The 24203-nt window shown below is 46.6% G+C and overlaps 1 protein-coding gene across 2 annotated transcripts in view; it reads left to right on the top strand.

Moving 5' to 3' along the window:
- Positions 1–16279: 16279 nt before the first annotated feature.
- GMEB2 (glucocorticoid modulatory element binding protein 2) overlaps positions 16280–24203 on the top strand; it is a 109899-nt gene continuing 101975 nt past the window's right edge. For both annotated transcript variants that reach the window (XM_029612885.1, XM_029612884.1), the window contains exon 1: positions 16280–16390. The gene's annotated coding sequence lies outside the window, so the exon portion shown is untranslated. The remainder of the gene's footprint in view (positions 16391–24203) is intronic.

The raw sequence follows: 24203 nt of genomic DNA, 5'->3' as shown, positions 1-24203 counted from the left end.
TAGCCCAGACATCCAAACGGGAATGCTTAGCAAAGAAATGCAAGGTCAACCAAGTTAGTGTCTTGCAAATATCCTCTGGAATAGTGGTTCTCAACCCAGCCCTCGGACACATCTAGCCAATCAGGTTTTCAGGATATCCACAGTGAATATGCATGAGATAGATTTGCATGAATTGCCTCTATTGTATGACGTTTCCTTGTGAGCAACTTGGTCCTCCTCCCAGTCAGAATGAGAGTAGCTTGGGGATATCCCACACTGATATGGCAGGATTATAAGGAAGGAGAACCCCTGCTCTAGAGAGACCACCCTAGATTCAGCCCAGAAAGCCACCTGGGCTCTTGCTGAATGCGTTCTCAGACCTTCTGGAACTGATAGTCCCTGGCCAATATATGCTGCGTCACTTTCTTCCTTAATCCATTGAGTTATAAGGGACTTAAAAACTGCCTCACTCTTATGAGGCCCTCTAAAAAGGACAAAGTCTATCTGACTTAAGTAAGGAATTGGTCACTTTAGGGATCTCAAAGTGATTGTACATACATCCAATTTATGAAGAATGCTATTCTTACCCTTATATTCCTTCAATCTAAATGTCAGTAAGGAAATTGACAGGTTAAGAAGACGGCCCAAGACCACCTTAGGTTCTATGAGGAATTAGCAGGTGCTTCTCTAGTCCTTGCACTAAAAAGAAAGGTAAAAGCCTTAAAAATCCATGGATAGGGACTATGTAAGTCAAAAAGCAAGATTAAGCTAAATAACCACCCCAAAGACTACATTTCCCAGGTGCCCAATTAGCCAACTTCTGGGAAGATCTCAATAGGGAGGGCTGAGAAAATCTACTTGAAAGTTGTCCTTTCCAGTTCTGTGAGCTGAGGACGGTGCTGCCCATTCCATCAAGATAGCAACCTCTTGGGCACCCAAGACATTTTTGCTGCTCTCTTGCCTGTGCCACAGAAAGGAGTCCTGACGTTGTCACATATGTGCTCTCACCCAGGAGACCTAGTCCTGAACGGAGCCCACCAACAATCCTCTCAATTGCAGAAATAATATCTGATTTTTTGCTAATGGTACATTGAAGCTCACTCCGGGATATGCCAAGGTTTCAGTGAGATTCAATCTGCCCCTTTGAGATATTCACCACCTACCTAAGCAATTGCAAAAGTTGGACTACTCTGGTGGTTGCTGACCGATTCTCTTGTTCCAACTTGGCTCTGATAAGCCAGCTACCCAAATGAGGGTGTATTAGTATGCCCTCTCTGCACAAAAAGGCCACCACTACCACCGTGACCTTAGAGAAGGTTTGTTGTGCAGTGGTCGCTCTGAACTGAAAACAAGCCATCACCACAAACCACAGATATCTCTGATATTCTCTTCTGATGGGAATATGCAAATAAACTTCTGTTATATCTAGGGATGAAAGAACTCTTCTTATCTCACTGCCTTTATGACTGACCCAAGGTCTCCATATATAGGTGAGGCACCTCGAGCCATCAATTAAGTTTAATTTAATCCCAGTCGGTCTACACAGACCATCGTATAGCTCCTGTTGTGTTTCTCAGTGATCTTCTCATGTTTTAAGATGATTTGTTAGGTTATGATATGTTATGTTATGTTTTGACCCGTTCCACTGTTAACTGCCTCCCCTGTTCTTTGTATCGCCTCTGAGCGAATTTTGCAGTTATATTGTAAACCGATGTGATTTGTATGCTTACAGGAACGTCGGTATAGAAAAGTTAAAAATAAATAAATTTAGATTTAATTACCATTCTGATAAACAAAATAACATAATTAACACCTCTGCGGTCCAAAATGGACTTGAAAGTGCCTTCCTTTTTTGGAACCACAAAGCTAGTGTTCTTCTCCGGCCAGTTTCATCAGCTGGAACCGGACCTAAGGCTCCCAGCTGCAGCAGTCACTACTGCAGTAGTGTCCCTAGCCCCTCTTTTTACCGCCAGGCCTAAAAGAAAATTATTATTTACCTGCTAATTTTCGGGGGGCCACGCGCACAAAGGCGCCGCTGCGGGGGGGCCCGGTCGGCCCGCACTGCCCGCTGTCCGAAAATAGAGGAGGGTGCCGCGGGGGGGCCTTCCTGGCCACACGACCCGCCCCAGACATCTTTCCCTAAATGGCTCAGCAGCCCATGAGGAGCTGTAAAATGGCCGCGGGTGAGGGAGTAAAGAGCGAAGAGGCCGGCTCCACCGGCTTTCGCGGGCACCGGGGGCTGAGCTGTAAAGGAAAAAACTACAAAGGAAAAACAAACTTACCCCTGGTTGCAACGAGAAATAAACAGCAAGGCCGCAGAGAAGAGACAAGGAAGAGAAGCCACTCCCCAGAAGTTGAAAGAACTCTGCCTTTTTTTTTTTTTTTTAAACTTAATACAAACTTGATACAAACTTGATCCACAGAAAAAGACAACAACAAGCCATAATCAAGCAAGAAAGTGAAGGAAAAGGAGGGGAAGCCTGATTCCCCTACTCGCATCTGCTGGAGTCAGAAGATACTGAACTCCTGCAGAGGGGGTAGTAGTATATATGGATACGCCCCCTCAAAGCTTGTGCTGACTCCATCTGCTGGATTGGGGACATAACCCACGGTCTGGACTGATCCAGGTACGTACAGGGAATTTTATTTTTACTTTTCCTAGAAGCCTCTCATGAGGAACTTTGTCAAACGCCTTCTGAATATCCAAGTATACTACATCTACCGGTTCACCTTTATCCACATGTTTATTAACCCCTTCAAAAAAGTGAAGCAGTTAAGATGGTATAAAATTTAGTTACAAAGATCTATAACATGGAAGTGTGGTTTAATTTTCAACTGCATTATATATATTATTATATATATATTATTGAAATGTAAATAATCATATATTCTCTGTTCATTGTAGTTTCACAAAGTTTCCTCCTAGCGCCTTCATGTTTTCTTTGTTTAAACTGTGTTCAGTAATAATTAATTGTTAAATTGTTTATCTGTTCAATGTAAACCGCCTATCGAGGCGATAGTTAGTTATTTTCCTTGTAAACCGGAGTGATATGTATATTATACAGGAACTTCCGGTATAGAAAATCCAGAAATAAATAAATAAATAATTTCTGTAACAAGTGGATGCTTGTATGTAATAAAAAAATGTTGATTAAAAAGAAAAATGTAGAAAAGCCCATGGCATGTTTGAAAGTTAACAGGATATGGCTTTTCTTTTTTTTTTACATCTATAGGGGTCTTCTTTCACCATCACCTTTTGAGCTAGTCATGGAGCCCCTGGCGATAACAACAGAAGAAGTCTCGATACACAAGATACCAGGGCTACTGATTCAGGCAGACAAGGCAATGCTTCCTCCCGAGTTGCCAAGCTGGGGGCGGAAGGTGCTAGAAAACAAAGGGGCAAGTTGTGCACAACCTGACCACCTTAGGATTTCAGCTTATCAAAATGTTGTAGCTTGGGGGGGGAGAGGCACAGGAATCTATGTCAGGTGATATCAACTGGTGAGCTGGTGACTGGGCCATCACTGATTCCTGCACATTTTCTAGGTCTTACTGCTTGACTAGACAAAAGAAAAGCAGGTAGACATTCCACGCACTACGGAGTCTGCATGTAAATATGAAACAGAAATGGGCAGTGGCCACCACTGGCAATCATATACTCCAGAATCAGCTGGGACCACAGAATGTGAGTTTCTGTACCATCTTCATGCCATTCTCAATATCTAAAACTGTAAAAAGTGCATGATCCCCCTACCATCTCTCCTAACACAATCCCTGAATGTTATCAGGAGGCCGGACATCGCGCTGGGCAAGCAAGGTGTTATCTTAATGTTGTTGTGCTACTGCCGAAAAAAGCACAGATGTGCGAGGAAGAGATCACATGAAACATGAAGGAAGATACAGACATAGGGATACCTTACTATTTCAACTAAACTTCCTAATTTGGAACCAGAAGGCTGAGATCAGACCCAGACATTTCTGGTTGAGAAAAAGAGATTGTATTGGGAAGTGTGGATCCCTCACATATGATTGCAGTACTGCACCAAGGGGCCGATGCAATAAAAATCGCGGAAAGCGGGTGCTGAAAAGTCAGCGCCCGCTTTCCTAACGTGTACATGGCGTCCGCAAGGGGGAGGCACCATGCCATACGCAAATCAGGGGGTCATGCTAGCAAGGAGGCGCTAGGGCTGCTTGCGCGACCTTGGCGCCTCCCTGCTAATGCCACCTCGCTGCGGCTGCCGGTTATGAAGACCGATGCCGGTAAACTCGGCGTTGCTTTTCATAACCGGCCGTCTGCCAGTAATGAAAATGGCCGCTGATAAATTCTGCATCCGATTTCAACAGCGGCCATTTTCATTACTGGCAGGCGGCCGGTTATGAAAAGCAACGCCGAGTTTACCGGCATCGGTCTTCATAACTCGGCGGTCTGCCGAGGTATTTATTTATTTATTTTTACTTAAGAAAAGAAGAAAAAAAAAAAAAAGGGAGGAGGTATTCTTTTAGCAACTAATAAGGACCTCAGATTCTCTCTACAGCAATCCAATTCCAATGCAAAACTTGAATTCGGTTTTTTTTCCTCAGACAAGCTCCAAATCCTGCTCGTATATGCTCCCCCAGGACTCCTGGAATCAGATTCTTCACCACTGGTCGAATTAACCTCTTCCCTCATCAACTTTGACTCGCCAGCTATCATTCTAGGTGATTTCAACATGCACGTAGATAACCCTACCCCATCACCTAACTGTGAAACACTACTCACAGCCTTCTCAGCGCTAGGCTTCACTCAATTAGTTAACAAACCTACCCACAAAGCCGGCCACACGTTAGACCTGATCTTCGTTAACGCTGCAATCAAGCCCGTATCTATCCCAGATTGCACAAAGGTCCCGTGGTCAGATCACTACCTCATAACAACTTCATTCTCTATAAAAGATACTAGCCCGGCTTGCATTCCTTCGCCCTCCTTCACATACAGGAAAACTTGCTCCCCAGAAGACCTCAATAATCACCTATCACCACAACTCCACCAAGTGGACCTTACAGATCCGAACTCAGCACTTCGATCATGGAATACAATCACCGAAACTATAGCTAACAAGCTATGCCCTTCAATTACAAAAAAACCACACCAGAATTCCTCCAAAAGACAGCCCTGGTTCTCCTCAGAACTAAGAAAGCTCAAACTCCAACTAAGACAAAATGAGGCTAAATGGCGCAAAAACCCAGGAACCAACACCCTTTCAATCTACAAATCATCTCTGCACCAATACAAATCAAGCACCCTAAGATCCAAGAGGGACTATTACGCTTCGAAGATACACGACCTGGTATTCGATGCCAAAGCCCTCTTCAGCTATGTAGCCAACCTCACACAATTAAACCAACCAGAGATTGCACATGACCAAGCTCAATCGAAAGCGGAAGAATTAGCTCTATTCTTCAGCAACAAAATCAACACTCTTCTATCTCAGCTCCCCACTAACCCCACTGCTCCACTAACCACTCTTCAACCCTCAATCAACTACACTCAGTTAGAAGAACTTGACACAACTTCATCCATGGAGATCCAAGGAATCCTAAGGAAAATGAAACCTTCCTCCCACCCTTCAGATCACATCCCAGCTAAACTACTACTATCAATTCCAGATTCTATCTCCAAAACCCTGGCAGATATCATAAATTGCTCCCTCACACAAGGACTCTACCCTGACAACCTCAAACTAGCCTCACTCAAACCCCTTCTCAAAAAACCAAATCTGGACCCAAACGATCCTAACAACTTTAGACCGATAGCCAACCTCCCCTTCATAGCCAAGATAATGGAAAAATTGGTAAACTCATGACTCTCAAACTACCTTGAAGACAATAACCTACTATTCCCATCACAATACGGATTCTGTAAAACCTTAAGCACGGAAGCCCTCCTCATCTCTATGACCGACCACATCATCCTAGGCTTAGACAAAGGACAATCCTTCCTTCTGATCCTACTCGACCTTTCGTCTGCATTTGACACGGTCAATCACTCTCTTCTCATCAACCAACTAACAGCCATAGGTATCTCGGGCACTGCCCTATCTTGGTTTAGAACCTTCCTCAGCAACAGAGGATATAAGGTTAAGATTCATAATAAAGAATCCTCTCTTCACCCCGCGTCAGTAGGAGTCCCTCAGGGCTCATCCCTGTCTCCTACCTTGTTTAACATTTATCTGTTACCCTTATGTAAACTTCTCACTGACCTCAATCTCAAACACTTCCTCTACGCTGACGATATTCAGGTCCTAATCCCCATCAAGGAGTCACTTGCAAAAACACTGTCTCACTGGGAAACCTGCCTCCAAAATATCAAACAGCTTCTCACAAGTCTCAACCTGATACTAAATTCATCAAAAACGGAACTTCTAATCATCACACCAGAAAACAGCTCCCTCACACACACTCATCCAACCTTACCAAACACTACACAAGTGAGAGACCTAGGAGTTCTAATTGACAATCACCTAAACCTGAAAGCGAACATCAACAAAACCACCAGAGACTGCTTTTATAAGCTCCAAGTGTTGAAAAGAATACGGCCTCTCTTCCACACACATGACTTTAGAACGATTCTACAATCAATCATTTTCGCAAAGCTGGACTATTGTAACACCATCATGCTTGGTCTCCCTTCATCACACACCAAACCATTGCAAATGGTCCAAAATGCCTCCGCCTGTATACTCACTAACACCAGGAGATGGGCCTCCACTGGCTGCCTATCCACTTCAGAATAATCTACAAGGCCATTCTCACCATTTTCAAAAACATCCATCAATTAGCCCCAATCGATCTCCATATCCCCCTCCGATTACACTGCTCAACAAGACCGACAAGAGATGCTTACAAAGGATCTCTTCAAGTACCTCCAGCCAAAACTACCAGACACATCACGCTTAGAGATCGGGCCTTCTCCACAGCTGGTCCAACTTTATGGAACTCCATTCCCCCGGATCTTAGAATGGAACCCAGCATCTCAACATTCAAGAAAAGACTCAAGACGTGGCTGTTCACGCAGGCCTTTCCTAACTCCAACATTACTTAACTCCCTTCAATCAACATACTTCGCTAGTAATAGCATTAATAGTCACCTCTTATAATGTTATTATATATATATATATAATTATCTGATCTTCATTTTCCTTCTTACTCCAAGTTATTGATTCCCTGTTACATGTAACTGCTTTTCTGCACCATTGTTCAAATTGTAAAGTTTATTGCACCCCTGTTTCTTGTGAACCAGCATGATGGGACTACCGTCTTGAATGTTGGTATATAAAAAACTTAAATAAATAAATAAATAAATAAGTAAGTACAGAAAAGCTGGTTTTTTCTCCTGCTTTTCTGTACTTTTTACCTGTACTCAGCTATTAACGCCTGCTCCAGGCAGGCGTTAATAGCTGAGAGCAAAATGTGCAACTGAGTAATGGCCTCATTCACATGCATTTGCATGTGATGAGCGCTAATGCATTCACTCCGTGTCCGACACAGATTAAATAGGCGCTAATCCCCCTATTGGATTACAGGAAAATTAGTTCCTACCTGTTAATTTTCATTCCTGTAGTACCACGGATCAGTCCAAATCGTGGGTTGAGCCTCCTTTCCAGCAGGTGGAGACAGTCCAAAACTGAAAGGGTATCCTATATCAGGACAGAGCCTACCCTGCAGCCCTTCAGTATAACCATTGTCAAAGCAGCAAAAGGCATAAGGTTAAGCAAGTAACAAGATAACTATTAAAGTCGTTGAACAATCAAACAATAGAACAATGGAATGAACTGTGTAACTAATCACTCTTGCATGACTACCCCTGATCATCGTAAAAGATGCTTCTGGTGCCTTCAATAAGAATCCAAGGAGCCATGCAGAGACACTCCTATCATAAGGAGAAAAAAAGAAGAGTTCGAGCAGACAGACCAAGGAAACACAGGAGGGCGTCTGGACTGATCCATGGTACTACAGGAACGAAAATTAACAGGTTGTTGCGTCCATTGGTCCTAGACAGCTTTGCCCCATTTGCCTTAACCTATTCACGGCTCCTCCCGCTTACCTGGGAAAGATGGCTACCGCCGCGTCTACAAGCCAACTCTCTGGCATCCCTGGAACAGCTATGGTGCAGCCTCCCGCCATTGCTCCTCCCAGGTACCTACTAGGGTGCGCGCATGCGCGCAACCCACGTCTTTGTACCATAATTGGCACGAACCTCGAGGGCATTCCCTCATGCTGACGTCACACCATCCGGGTATATTACCTTCACAGATTTGCTAGCTCGTTGAGTTAGCAAGGACTTGAATCCATTCCTGTCTACACTACTCTGCCGCTTCCGTGCTGCCATGGGAAGCTCTCTCTCTGCCCTTCGGGGTAACTGCTAACCTGGGTACCCGCTCCTTGGGGGCCCTCTGCTTTATTTCAGGTGCCTTACAGGGAACAGGAACTTGCTCCTCAAGGGCCTGCTCTCCCTGCCTTGGTGCCTGTACCTGGTGGAATCGCATATCAACAGCAAACATCTAGTGAGTACTCTCTCAGTCTATCTCATCCACAGTATCTCCTCGCTGGGAGACCTGCTGCAGAACCTCCTGACGTCATCAAGAAGAGAAGGGCTCCCTCTGCCGAGGTCCCTGAGACTGCAACTACAGACTGCCTCACTACTGCCACCTCTGGTGGATCTCTTCAAGCTGTCTAATAAAGAACTATCTGGTGTTTTGTGTAGTATCAGTCTAGCCCAGTGCTGTGGCTCCTCACGGGGCTCCTCCCCATGGGCGTGGTTATCTCCACGGCACCCAAGGATCCACAAAACACACTTAATCATAACACAGGTAAGAACTAATTTTCCTTTCCCTGAACGTACCCGGATCAGTCCAGACCGTGGGATGTACCAAAGCTTCCCTACAAAGGGTGGGACCGAGACAGTCCCGCTCGAAGCACCTGCCGACCGAAGGAACCAAACACTGGTGCCTATACGTCAAGACGGTAATGTCGAGCAAAGGTATGCAGGGATTTCCTCGTAGTGGCCCTGCATATTTCTTGCGGAGAGACCAACTGACTCTCCGCCCAAGAAGTAGCCTGAGAAAACAAGGAATGAGCCTTTAATCCCTCTGAAACCGCCCGGACTTTGCAGATATAGGCCGAGGAAATCGCCTCCTTCAACCACCGAGCGATCATAATCTTAGAAGCTTGGTTGCCCCTATTTGGACCACTCCACAGAACAAACAGATGATCGGAGACCTGGAAATCATTGGTAACCTTAAGGTAACGCAGTAAAATGCGTTTTACATCAAGTCGGCGAAGATCACTCCCAACTGGACCCACTATATCCTCAGGGGAGAACACGGGAAGCTCCACTGACTGATATGAAAAGAAGAAACAACCTTCGGCAAGAAAGAAGGTATGCTCTTGACAGAAACTCCCAAATCCGAGAATCGCAGAAAAGGCTCCCGATAGGACAACACTTGAAACTCCAACACCCTTCTGGCGGAGCAGATGGAAACCAGGAAGACAGTCTTGAGCATCAAGTCCTTGAGGGTAGCCCGACGGAGAGGTTCGAAAGGTGCGTCGCAGAGAGCTCGAAGAACTAAATTAAGACTCCACAAAGGACAAGTGGCCCTGACGGGCGGCTTCAAATGCTTAGCGCCTTTGAGAAAACGGATGACATCTGGGTGAGAGGCCACCGGATAACCCTCGATGGTGCCTAAGAGGGAACCGAGGGCGGAGACTTGAACACGCAACGAGCTGAAAGGCCCTTGGAAAGGCCCTTCTGAAGGAAGGAAAGGAGCATAGGAACCGAAGGCGAACGAGCCAAGACACCCGAATTCGCGCAGGCATTTTCAAAGATTTTCCAAACGCGAACATAGGCCAGCAACGTAGACTGTTTATGTGCTCGAAGCAGAGTGGATATAATTTCTATATAGCCCTTTTTCCTCAATCTCCGCCGTTCAAATGCCATGCCACTAGACAGAAGCGATCCGCCTGATCGAAAAATATGGGACTCTGCCGAAGAAGGCACGGGAGATGGCCAAGGCGCAGAGGACTGTCCGTCGCCAGATTTACCAGATCCACGGTCTGCGGGGCCACTTGAGTGCCATGAGAATGACCGGACCCCAGTGGAGCTCTATTCTTCTGAGGATTTTTCCCATTGGTGGCCAAGGAGGAAACACGTAGAGGAGAATGTAATGAGGCCAAGGGAGGACCAGAGCATCCACTCCTTCCGAGCAATGCTCCCTCCAGCGGCTGAAGAATCTGGGAGCCTTGGCATTGCTCAAGGTTGCCATCAGGTCCAGGTGCGGAGGACCCCACCTGCGAACAATCAGATCCATCGCCCCGTCGGACAACTCCCACTCGCCGGGATCGAGACGTTGTCAGCTGAGAAAGTCGGCTTGTACATTCTCCTTGCCCGCTATGTGGGAGGCAGCTAGACGATCCAGGTACCACTCCACCTAGACGAGGAGGCTTGCTGGCTTCCAGCGCAACCAGACGACTCCGGGTACCCCCCTGACGATTGATATAGGCCACGGTGGTGGAACTGTCCGACAGGACACGCACCGCCTTGCGGCGTATTAGCGGAAGGAAGGCCTTGAGAGCCAGGCGTACCGCACGAGCCTCCAGACAATTAATTTTATTATTATTTTTAATTTTTATATACCGAAGTTCTTGTATCAGATACAAATCACTCCGGTTTACATAAAACAGTGAGATGCCCAAACGGAAGGGGCTTTACATATAACTATAAGACAGCGGGCTTTACATATAACTATAAAACTATAAAAACAACGTACAACTGGAACATGGTATAGAGATAGTAACAAGAGAAGGAAAAACTTTTGATATCAATATCATATTATAGTGATAAATAACAGTGGGTATGGTAGATTTGAAAATAAACTGAAATAAATAAAGGTTAAAAGTAATGCATTAAAACAGTGTAAATGCGAAAGTAATAAGCGCGGTAAATACAAAAAGAATATTATCTTAATGGGGGCACATGTGGAAGCGTTGATTTGATTGGTAACTCTGTTGTAAATTACGCGAGAATGCGAGCATCTAGGCTGTGTTAAGTGTCTGGGTAGGCTTGGCGGAAGAGCCAGGTTTTTAGGTTTTTTTTGAACTCCTGATGACTGGGTTCAAGTCTTAGATCTGGGGGGAGCGCGTTCCACTGGTGGGGGCCTGCTGAAGATAGTGCTCTTTTCCTTAGTAGTGTTTTTGCAGGTGGGGCATAAAGTGTGCCTTTGTAGGCGCTTCTGATGGGTCTGGTGGATGTATGAGGTTGCAGTTGTGTGCTTAGTCTGATGGGGGCGAGTTGGTTAGTTGCTTTGTGAACGATAGTGAGAACTATCGTTCACAAAGCAAAATGTATTGGACTGGAGACCAGGATCCCTGTGACTTCTGGGATTGACAGACCGCTCCCCACCCGGAGAGACTGGCATCTGTCGTGACTATGATCCACCGCGGCGTCAGTAAAGGCATCGCTTTCAAGAGATGCGACAGCTACCATTGCATGTCTGCTATGGTAGAGTCGGAGAGTAGTAGAGTCGCCTGGAACTGCTCGGACACTGGCTTCCAGCGGAATAACAACGCTTTCTGTAATGGTTGCATATGCTCAAAAGCCCAAGGGACCTGGTCGATAGTGGAGGCCATGGTCCCCAGAACCTGCAGGTAATCCCACGCCGTGGGAAGCGGAAGCGAAAGAAAGTTGCGCACTTGATCGATGAGCTTGAGTGCCCGAGCGTCCGGGACAAATACTTTTCCAACTCGGGTATCGAAGCGAGCTCCCAGGAACTCCAGGACCTGGGAGGGCTGGAGATTGCTCTTGGGGAAGTTGATTATCCAGCCGAGTGAGGTAAGAAGAGCAAGGACCCTGTCAAATGCAAGACTGCAGAGGGCCGGCGACTTGGTCCGCACGAGCCAATCGTCCAGATAAGGGAGGAGTAGGATTCCTTCTCGGCGAAGTGCAGCTGCCACTACCACCATGACCTTGGTGAAAGTGCGGGGAGCGGTGGCGAGACCGAAGGGTAGAGCTCGGAACTGGAAGTGTTTGGTTCAGGGTGTTGAAACGGAGATACTTCTGATGCTCGCATCGAATCGGTATGTGGAGAAAAGCCTCTGTCAAGTCTAGAGAGGCCAGATATTCGCCTGGACGAACTGCCGCTATCACCGCCCTCAGGGTCTCCATTCGGAAATGGGGCACCCTGAGGGCACGGTTGACCCTCTTGAGGTCCAAGACTGGACGAAAGGCATTGTATTTCTTGGGTACGACGAAGTAAATGGAATACTGGCCGGTGCCTTGTTCCTCTACTGGCACCGGGACTATCGCTCCAAGGTCCTGGAGTCTGGCGAGGGTCTGACAGATAGAGATAGAGATCCGGTAGGTCCCGGGCAAATTCTAACGAGTAGCCGTGTTCTATCACCTCAAGAACCCACTGATCCGAGGTGATTTTGGCCCATTCCTCGCAAAACAGAAAGAGACGGATCTCATTGGGTAGCTGACTTGGTGGCCGGATGTTGCTGATTACCCTCTCTGAAGGCACGACGGCCCCAAAAGGAATGAGACCAGGGCTGCAACCTGGAAGTGGTTCCTCTTGGAAAAGAACTGCGCGCCCTGCTGTTGTAGCGGCGTTGGCCCTGGAAGCGGGTATGTGTTGGAAAAAACGACTTAAGACTGTTTAGGGCGGTCCTCTGGCAGCTTATGGACCTTGTTCTCACCCAAGGATTTAATAAGCTGTTCTAAGTCCTCTCCAAAAAGCAACTTGCCCTTGAAGGGGAGTGTGCCCAGCTGAGCCTTTGAAGAAGAGTCCGCGGACCAGTTGTGCAGCCAGAGGAGGTGACTGGCCGACACCGCGGAAACCATTGTCTTTGCCTGGACTCGAAGCAAGTCATAGAGGGCATCCGCGCCATATGCAATGGCGCCTTCTAAACGCTCCACCTGCTCGGCCTCCACAGACGGGAGGTCCTGGGTGCTGAGTAATTGCTGAACCCACCTAAGACTTGCCCACTGCATGAGACTGCTGCAGTCGTCGCCTTGACTCCCAAAAATCCGCTTAAGAAAGAATTCAAGCTTGCGGTCTTGAACATCCTTTAGAGCCGTGGTGCCCACCACCAGGATCGTGGAATGCTTGGTGACCGCAGATATGGAAGAATCCACTTTGGGAATCTTCAGCATGTCCAGGCAATCTTCAGGGAGCGGATAGAGCTTGTCCATAGTCCTACCGACTCAGAGACCCATCTCTGGAGATTCCCATTCCCGTCAAAGAAGTAACTTATGCATGGGATGGAAGGGAAATGTGCGTGGAAGAGCCCTAAGTCCCGCCAGGACTGGGTCCATGTTTGCCGGCATTGTGGCTGTCACTGTGTCCTGCGGGGGGGCATCAATACCCAATTCCTGCAGAATGAAGGGAATGAGCGGCTCGAGCTCTTCCCGCTGAAAGAGATGGAGAACTCGGGGATCATCTCCCTCAAGGGGAGGGACAGGTAAAGAAAAATCCTCATCTGGATCCCGGGGAGGGGGGGGGGGTGTTTGCGGGAGGCTGCGGTGGGTCCGGGGGGAGGGGTGCCCCCGGGACCACCCATACCCGGACAGAACCTTGCGCCTCTGGTACCACCAGGGGTAGCGTATTTGTGCATTAGAAGCACAAAGTCCGATGAAAAACGGGCCCGAGGTTTCCCCGAGGGGGGGGGGCAGGGGGTCCGGGACATCACCCTGAGAGTGCACTGGGCTCACATTGGGGGGTAATACCTGCGAATCTGGGTCATCTTCCTCCTGCAGCCCTGAATCGGCATCGGTGCGGATTCCCAAAATGGCCACCGTTCCCGCGGTTTGCTGGGTTGGGAATGGCTGGCCATGCGTCGGGGAGCGCGTCCCCGGGCTAAATTCTTCAGCGCTGCCGAGGAGGGGCCCTCCCCACCTGTTAAGCAGCCGGAACACAGATTATTGCGGGAGAGCTGGGGGGCCGGCTCTCCACAAGCCAAGCACACGTTGGAACGCGGCATGATAGCAGAAGAAGCTGCCGCGAGACAGAAGAAATCAGCTGAGGAAGGAAACCCCCCCAGGGAGAAGTGCAGGCGATCGAACCCTGCACTCTCCCGCTACTGAGCCACAAAAACTCAAATAAAGCTCCTGCCTCTCTGGTACCTTCAATCAACAGGAAAAGAATATATTTAGTTATTATCTCTTCTTTTTTTTTTTTATTTAAGCAGGGGAATGAAACATCCCTGACAGAGTATTTAAGAGTTTTTATATACCGTCATTAAGTTATTTACCATCATAACGGTTTACAATAGTGCACCAATATCCAAGTGAATATGGATCATGATTTACATAGGTGGTGCTAGTACTATTCGGTAACAAACAATATGGACTAATATAATTTACTATAAGGATTATGCATATGAAGAAAATCAATGGGGGGATTGTCTGTTTTATAGCGATGTTTTGACTACAGTTAAAATCAGTGGTGAGCTAATTTCCAGTAGTAACTGGAATTTGTGAGCTTGGTGCTACGTGTCCGCTTATTCTTGTTTACCTGCTTGCATCACTCTCTTTGTTGAAGGCTAGTTTGAAGAGCCAGGTTTTGAGTTGTGTTTTGAAAAATTTATGGTTGCTGTGAAGTCTAAGTTCAAGGGGCATGGAGTTCCATAAAATGGGCCCGGCCAGAGTACCCGAGGAAGGAAACGTCTCGGGGCAAGGCAAGAGACTAAGAGAGAGTGACTGGCACCACCAGTATCGCCCCACACTAAAGAGGTCACCGGGAAGGGAACCTAGGCTGAACAAGTCAAGGGGAAGGCCCTCCTAGGCCCCCGAAGAGGGAGGGTGACAGATCTGTCTCCCTAACACAGGGGAATAAAAAAAATCTGAATAAGACTTTTTTGTTTTTACTGAGAATTAACAGAAGAAAATACTTGCTTGAGCTTGCCCCATGAGAAAGAAAGAAAAAAAAAACTCCACAGGGAAAGGGCAAGCTAACAGGGAACCGCAGGGTGAGCTGTCACATCTGCTGGAGGCAGACAAATACTGAAGGGCTGCAGGGTAGGCTCTGTCCAGATATAGGACACCCTTTCAGTTTTTCTCTGTCTCCATCTGCTGGGCAGGAGGCTCAACCCACCATCTGGACTGATCCGGGTACGTACAGGGAACACCTATTCAACCCACCTCGGAGTGCGGGTTATACAGTGCGCTGGGCTGCACACACTTTATTGCATCAGCCCCCAAGTGTTGAACCCCTGCATATGTAGGATCTCAGCGTCACTGTGGACAATACATTGAAGTCCATGTGCAGCAATGGTCAAAACAGCAAATAACTGAAAATATTATAATGTCTCTGTATAGATGGTACAACCATATGTTAAAAACATAAATACACCACAGGCTCTATCTAATCAGAACATCACACTACAATCCCTACCACTCCCTCAGAGGTCCCATATGCTTGTACCCATGCTTTCTTGACTTCAGATACTGTCTTGGTTTCTACCACCTCCACAGGGAGGCTGTACCATGCACCCATCATCCTTTCCTCACACCATCCTAGGACTCCTCTTCTGCTAAAGGAGACCTACCTCCTGTGCACTGCTACCTCCGAAGTATTTAAATGTCTCTATCACATCTCCTCTATCCTGCCTTACTTCTAGTTACGATTTTTAAGTCTGTCCCCATGTGCTTTAAATCAAAGTTCACAGAACATTTTAATAACCACCCAGCTTACATCCTTTTGAAGGTGCGATCTCCAGAACTGAACACAGTATTGCAAGAGAGGTCTCACCAGTCACCTATGCAGGGGAATATCACCTCCATGATTCTGCTGACCCTTCCTCTCCCTATGCGGCCAAGCAGCTTTCTAGCCTCGGCAGTCGCCTTAAGCCAGATAAAAGCCACATGAGTGCAGTTCTGGCTGCTCCATCGCAAGAAAGACATAGCAGAAGTGGAAAAAATACAGAGGAGGCCAACAAAAACCGGTAAGGATGATGGAGCGGCTCTCCTATGAGGGCTCATGATGGAATACAAGGCTGATTTAGCAACGCTAATGCAGGTCGGCCTGCTTGGAGGAGGGGGAGGACCCGTCCCTCCACCCCCCCCTGTGCACCAGTCTGGCCTAAAGAAAGCGCGCCGGGTCCTCTCCCGTGCCGGGCACGTGCACCCCTCTCTGCCCGCCGCGCGCGCCACTGCCAAGCCGCTGACTTCGCGCATGCACCCTGCCACCGCCCAGGAGCAATTTCGCGGGCCGTGCAGAATGTGGCGCCAGGCGGCGGGTTGGTGACGTGAGCGCCCCGCAGCCCCGCCCACCTCCCCTCCCTTCCCTCCCGCGCGCGCGGCCCACTCGCCCTCTCTCCCGCGCGTCACGCAGCCGAGTCCGGAGCGGCAGCGGCAGCGACGGCGGTCGCCTACGGCGAGGTAAGAGCGCACCCCCGCCTCCCTCACGCACGGCCCGTCCGGCGGTCCCTGCGGAGCGTCAGGACGTTACGGCACAGGAGACGGCCGGCTGCGGCGGCAGCGTAGACGCGGAGCCGAGGGCGGCGTACGTAGGAAATGCGCCTCGGCACGCTGCCCGCCGCGCTCCTGCCCCCCTGTCTCTCGCAGGCGGCGGGCCGGGCAGCGGTGGGAGCCGGCGCTCCGCACGGCGAGAAGGGGGAGGGCGTTTCCATAGCAATCTGCCCCGCTGCCGTGGGTACGCGAGCGGTACCCGCAGCCCCCGCGCCAGAGAGGGGCGGGCTCCGAGCAATGATTGACGGGAGCAGGGCGCCGGGCCCGCCTCTTGCTGCGCATGCGCCTGCGAGCCGGAGGCGGCGGGGAGCGTTGGCTGCCCCTGGATGGAGGGAGGTGAAGGGCCTCGCCCGTCTCTCGCAGCGAAAGGACCCCGTGGGGGCGAAGTCTCCGCCATCAGCCTTCCTGTGTGGGACCTGGTGTCTGTTTAAGGAGTCTCATGTGCACTCTCAGGGGCAGCTGAAGGCGAGGGATGAGGTGGCGCCGTGCCGCCCCTCCCCCCCCCCAAGGCACAGCTCAGGTCAAATCATGGTGGGGGGCAGGGGGTCCCCCCCCCTTCCGGTGACTGGAAATGCTACAGAAGGGGGAAAGGAAGGGTCAGAATTCCCAAAGAAATGTCAGACTGCGTCACTGATGATATTTCTTGGAGGCTGGCAATCCTGCTACACTTCCAGGAACATTACACCCTGCCTCCTGCATTTCTGCAGCATTTGCCCCCTGCAGAAGTGGGAACTTTTTACCTATTAGTAAAAATTTGTAACCTGTCATCAAAATCATCCATTGTACCTGAAGACTGGAGGATAGCAAATGTAACCCCAATATTTAAAAAAGGCTCCAGGGGCGATCCGGGAAACTACAGACCGGTTAGCCTGACTTCAGTGCCAGGAAAAATAGTGGAAAGTGTTCTAAACATCAAAATCACAGAACATATAGAAAGACATGATTTAATGGAACAAAGTCAGCATGGCTTTACCCAGGGCAAGTCTTGCCTCACAAATCTGCTTCACTTTTTTGAAGGAGTTAATAAACATGTGGATAAAGGTGAACCGGTAGATGTAGTATACTTGGATTTTCAGAAGGCGTTTGACAAAGTTCCTCATGAGAGGCTTCTAGGAAAAGTAAAAAGTCCTGGGATAGGTGGCGATGTCCTTTCGTGGATTGCAAACTGGCTAAAAGACAGGAAACAGAGAGAAGGATTAAATGGACAATTTTCTCAGTGGAAGGGAGTGGGCAGTGGAGTGCCTCAGGGATCTGTATTGGGACCCTTACTTTTCAATATATTTATAAATGATCTGGAAAGAAATACGATGCGTGAGATAATCAAATTTGCAGATGATACAAAATTGTTCAGAGTAGTTAAATCACAAGCAGATTGTGATAAATTGCAGGAGGAGCTTGTGAGACTGGAAGATTGGGCATCCAAATGGCAGATGAAATTTAATGTGGATAAGTGCAAGGTGATGCATATAGGGAAAAATAACCCATGCTATAATTACACAATGTTGGGTTCCATATTAGGTGCTACAACCCAAGAACGAGATCAAGGCATCATAGTGGATAACACATTGAAATCGGCTCAGTGTGCTGCGGCAGTCAAAAAAGCAAACAATGTTGGGAATTATTAGAAAGGGAATGGTGAATAAAACGGAAAATGTCATAATGCCTCTGTATCGCTCCATGGTGAGACCGCACCTTGAATACTGTGTACAATTCTGGTCGCCGCATCTCAAAAAAGATATAAATTTATTTATTTATTTATTTAGTGTTTTTCTATACCGGCATTCACGATATGGATTGCATCATGCCGGTTTCCAGGGATTAGAAGAAGAAGACGATAGCAAATTGACATATATAGTAGTAAATTACAGTGATCTAGTGATGCCTGACTGTGGTTGTTGTAGAATTAAAAGTCAGTTAGGGTCCAGCAAGGTTTGCTTAAACAGCCATGTTTTGAGTTTTTTTTCTGAAAGTTAGAAGGCAGGGTTCCTGTCGCAGTTCCGGTGGGATGGGGTTCCTGCTCACAGTGGTGGTCCTGCTGTGGAGAAGGCCCGGTCTCTCAGGGTTATATGTTGGGAGGTTTTGGAGTGTGGTACATGTAGAGATTCTCTGTAAGCCTCTGATGGGTCTGGAGGAGGAATGTTTTCTGAGTGGTATTTGTAGATTGAGGGGAGCAAGGCGATGGATAGCTTTGTAGATGGTGGTGATGATTCTGTAGTGAATTGGCAACCAATGTAAGTCTTTGAGGATGGGCGATATGTGGTCTCTTCTCCTCGTGTTTGTCAGTATTCTGGCTGCTGTGTTTTGGAGCATCTGAAGAGGTTTAGTATGAGAGGGGAGACCTAATAAGATAGCGTTACAGTAGTCTATCTTAGAGAAGATTATTGCTTGTAGAACTGTTCTGTAATCATGAAAGTGAAAGAGTGGTTTTATTCTTTTTAGGACCTGTAGTTTGTGAAAACAGTCTTTAGTTGTTCGGTTAATAAATGATTTTAGGTTTAGCCGGTTATCTATAATAACTCCTAAGTCTCTTACTTGTGAGATTTGAAGGTTGGCTGGTGGGTTTGAGGTGAAATTATATAATTGCGATGGAGAAGGTACAGAGAAGGGCTACCAAAATTATAAGGGGAATGGAACAGCTCCCCTATGAGGAAAGACTAAAGAGGTTAGGACTCTTCAGCTTGGAGAAGAGACGGCTGAGGGGGGATATGATAGAGGTGTTTAAAATCATGAGAGGTCTAGAACGGGTAGATGTGAATCGGTTATTTACTCTTTCGGATAGTAGAAAGACTAGGGGGCACTCCATGAAGTTAGCATGCGGCACATTGAAAACTAATCGGAGAAAGTTCTTTTTTACTCAACGCACAATTAAACTCTGGAATTTGTTGCCAGAGGATGTGGTTAGTGCAGTTAGTATAGCTGTGTTTAAAAAAGGATTGGATAAGTTCTTGGAGGAGAAGTCCATTACCTGCTATTAATTAAGTTTACTTAGGGAATAGCCACTGCTATTAATTGCATCAGTAGCATGGGATCTTCTTAGTTTTTGGGTACTTGCCAGGTTCTTGTGGCCTGGATTGGCCTCTGTTGGAAACAGGATGCTGGGCTTGATGGACCCTTGGTCTGACCCAGTATGGCAATTTCTTATGTAATAGTGGGGGGAGGTCAGTGTGTTTGCACACTTTATCCAGGCACACTAGGTGAACTTTACACACTCACCCTCACCATAAACAAGTAAGAACTGCATTTATAATAGATCGCACATGAAAAGAAGATATTTAGAGTATTCCAAGGTAAAAATATCATAAGAACATGCCATACTGGGTCAGACCAAGGGTCCATCAAGCAAAAACTGTTAACCTGTTTTTTTCTTAAATAAACAACTTGGGCAGTCTTCTTACAAGTAAAGAACTTTTATTATCGAGAGGAGTAAAAGGAATAACTACAGAAGCCTTGTTTAAAAGCAAATAAAGTACAAAGAATTTTGTAGGTACTGGGATGTAGTCTCTACCTGCTGCCAGCAAGGTAGCATAAGTGATACACCTGACAGACCACGCTCACATGTCTGACACACTGCTCATTACAATTCACGGTGGAAATAAAAAATAAAGGTCCAGTATTATTTTTAGTGTAAGAATGACACAAGGAAAAGATACATATTCTGTTTGAACAGAAATTGCATAAATAGTAAACATCCCATACCAAAACAGCACCAATTTCCAGCACTTAAACAGTAACCACCTTACCTAAGAAAAGGCAACACTGAAAATATTACACCAGGCCTTAAGACACCAATACATCTCCTGTTAGGAAAACGGACAGAGTCAGGCTGCTATAGAGCCCTACACAGAAACTACACGCCAGCAGGAAACCTCACCTGAATCACATGTGCTGACCCTTACCTAACAAGGAATAAAGAGACCAAAACGCATAACTAGAAGCATGCAGACAAAACTGAATTGGAAACTGCAACAAGCCAGAGTCTCTGTAGCAGTGTAACAAAGGAAAAAAGAAACATCACCCATCCTTATAAAACAAATCAAGAAATATAAAATCATCAGCAGTAAAACCATACTAACAAAAAGAACATATTATTTCAAAACAGCTGATGAGTGGAATATCCAATAATTAAAAACTCACATCAAAAATTTCTAGATACCAATAAACTATTTCAAAATAGCAGACACAAAGACCCAGTATTGAAAAATAATGATACAAAAAATATTTTGCTCTGCATACCTGGGAACGTTTGATATCCAGATGTCCTGAGATTGTTCTGAATTAGCAGGAGGAGGGATGGTTTGCTTGGAACTTTCTCCTCTCTCTCACACTGGCTCTCAGTCACTCACATATACACATGCTTTTTCTCTATCACTTATATAGGCTCTTAATTACACATTTACACACATGCTATCTATCTTTTCATGCTTACATACACAGGCTTTCAATCACACACATACATGCTGTCGTTTTCTCTCACACACAGACTCAAAGAGAGCATGCTCACACACACTCAAAGAGCATGCTTACAAACATGCTCTCTTTCTCTCATTTACACACAGGCTTTCAATCACATACTCACGTGCTCCTCACCTAAACCAGCTCTCAATCACACACAGTCCACACATGCTCTCTCTTTCATTTACACACAGGCTCTCAATCACATACTCGCATGCTCCCTCACCTAAACCAGTTCTCAATCTCTCACAGACACACATGCTCTCTCTCTTTATACACACAGGCTCTTAATCATACATACACATAATCTCAATCACACACACATACTCTTTCACCCAAACAGGTTTGCAATCACAAACTTACACATACAGGACATCCATGCTCTCACACGCAGGCTCTCAATCACACACGTACTCTCTTTCACATATACAGGCTCTCAGTCATTTACATATATGCTCCCTCACACACACACGCACACAGGATCTCAAACACACATGCTTGCTCATTTACTCACTCCCCCCCCCTCCCCCGAACTAGCGGCAGCAGCAGCCTCCTCCCAACCCTAAAGGCAGCAGCAGTCCCCTCGGCTGCGAGGGTTGACCTTGTTCCTCATTTTACTCCGAGCCGCGATGCTCATCCTTCAGGCTGCGCCTCTCTTCTTTGGGCCGCCACTCCAGCTGTCCTCCTGCGTTCTGCTCGCGCTATCAGCATTTTAAGCCTGGGCGGAGGACCTATTTCGCTTGGGTAGGGACAGCAGCTGGGTCAGCGGGGGACCGGGAAGTGTGGCAAGACACCGGTTGAGAACCACTGCTGAGATCACAGCTTTATACAGTTCTTGTCTTTCTTACACCAATATGCCCTCCTTATCCTTATATTGTATTACTTCCTGTTCTTTCTTTGTTCTGTATTCCTGCTCATCACAGTGCTTGATATCTGCCTGTTACTTAGCTTATCTAGATAGAATCTCTTGATGTGATTAGGGTTACAAGGTCTTAGACCCATGCATAGGAAATAGTATCAAAGGCTTTTATTTCCTGAGACCTTATTCTCATTCCCCTCTTGAAACCTTGAGTGCAACGTATTTAGATGTTTCACCACAATTGTTGTTGTACACATCCCAGGTGAGAAACCCCTGTCTTAGGGACTCAGGCACTGATCCACTATCCCCAACCTGTTACCCCTCGTTGAGCGCTCCTCTCATCCCGGGGCTAAGTGGCTCAGGACAGTCAGCATCTGATAGATGGAGTAGGATGCCTGCGCAAATAAGGTGGTATTGGTTTGTGAGGTTGAGAAAAGGTTAGTAAAAAGATGGTGGCGCAAGGAACAAATGCATGGCCAGCAACAGGTAAACAACAACAGGATGCACAAGAAAATCATCCCAAATCCTAATATTCCCTGGCGTCCTCCCCCTAGGTTCTTAAACCAGTCCGTACTTGTGTACCACCAAGTCCAGGAGGAGGTATCTATTCCTCCCTGAAAATCATGCACATGTAATTTAGCCAAAGAAACAATTTTCTCCTTAGCATTCTTTACAATGTCAGAGCGGTTAATGACAACCGTACAGCACTCCCTGCTATTCAGCAAAGCGCACAACCCTCCTCCTCTAGCAGAAATATCATCAAGTCTTTGTCTGTTGTATTTGCTGACTATAGCGAGTTCATTAATCTGTAATTGGAGCGCTTGCACTGCCTTATTCAACCCAAGTGTCGTAACATGGAAGAGTGCTGTGAATTGCCATGCCAAGTACTGCTGGGGCTGGAACATGGGAATCCAATCGAACTTTAGTCAGGGGGTTTGTAGAATTTGTATATTCATCCTCGGGTATGACTGCAGCAGTGCTTCTACGATTACGACTTAGTGGTGGGCGGTCTGTCGAGGTGCAATCTTAGAGAAATAATTAAAGGTTACTAAACCACAGAAATCATATGAGGAAGGGAGGGATATAAATACTTGTTCCTGACAAAGCCAATAGTGTCCTACCTAAAGGTACCAGAATAAGGGCCATATACAAAGGGACTAGTAACGTGTACGGAGCTGGGGTGCCCACCATGTAACTGTTATCTTACTTTATCATGATCAGTATAATGTACGGATGTCAGTATTATGTGCAGTGAGGCACATAATACTGCACCACTGTCCTCCTGGATGTGCCCACTATTTCCCTATGGCTGCATCTCACTCGTAGTAGCATTTCCCTGACACATCTGTGGTCTGATCTCAACGACTTTAACATTTGTGGCTCTGGTCTGTGTAAAGTAAATGTCATTTTCAGCACACTCCTGGGCTAACGTGTCAGCCAAACTGTTACCCATAGAATACTATGAAATCTTAATCCAACAAATTGCTGTCATAAGATTTCCTCCTGTCTCTCTTGTAATACCTGTAAGAGATACTGCCACAGGTGACAGCTGTTCGCCATCTAAGGTGGCGATGTATAGAGGAGAAAGCAGAATCAGTGTATATAATCAAATGATGCTGCAAGTCACTGCTACAGACCTGGCACACAGCGGCTAATTCAGCACTTGAGCAAAGCTCCCTGCCAGACAAACAAAAGTTAATTGTTGTAGCACCTCTTCCTCATCTGAAAATGAGACGGCTGCAAAAGCAGCGAACCATGTAAGTGAGTCCTGTCTTTCTGAATTTTGGATTTGAATCTCATTAGGTAAAGGCAGAGCCTTGATACTACAAATGTGAGTTATTAGGTCTGCAGCTTGTCCTAAGGCTTCCTGAAGCATGGTGATGTGAGTCTTTATTTTGTAAAAACTAGTTACCTCTGACCTCAGTAGCGGTGCTGTATATTTTCCTAACTGGGCATTTGTAAAAGTAAGTTGTGGATTTTGAAATAGTGCCTTAAAATCAGGACTGGTATGCAAAATAATAGGTGCTTGTGGTGCATGAGAATAAAAACGTTGCTACAGCTTCAGCACATGCAACCAAACCTTGTTCAAAATCAGAGAATCCTCTTTCAATGTTACCGAACACACCAGAAAAATATGCTAATGAGTTATAAGAAGTCTGCTCAGTAGCACTGGTTCCCCATTCCATTCCCATTTATCTATTATGTATGTTTGGTTGTAAACCGTTTTGATTAATTCCTTTGAATTGTAAAGGCGGTATATAAACATTTTTAAATAAATAAATAAATAAAAATTCCTTATCATTATGGGCCACCCACAAATCTACCGGTAATTGAATGTTCATAATAGCTAAAGGATTAGCATATAATATGTCCATACCTAGGAACTTTTGGCTTCCAGTCACCCTGAGATTA

This window comes from Rhinatrema bivittatum, chromosome 8 (genome assembly GCF_901001135.1).
Source record: "Rhinatrema bivittatum chromosome 8, aRhiBiv1.1, whole genome shotgun sequence".
Classification (NCBI taxonomy): Eukaryota; Metazoa; Chordata; class Amphibia; order Gymnophiona; family Rhinatrematidae; genus Rhinatrema; species Rhinatrema bivittatum.
This window is presented reverse-complemented; position numbering and strand designations above follow the sequence as displayed.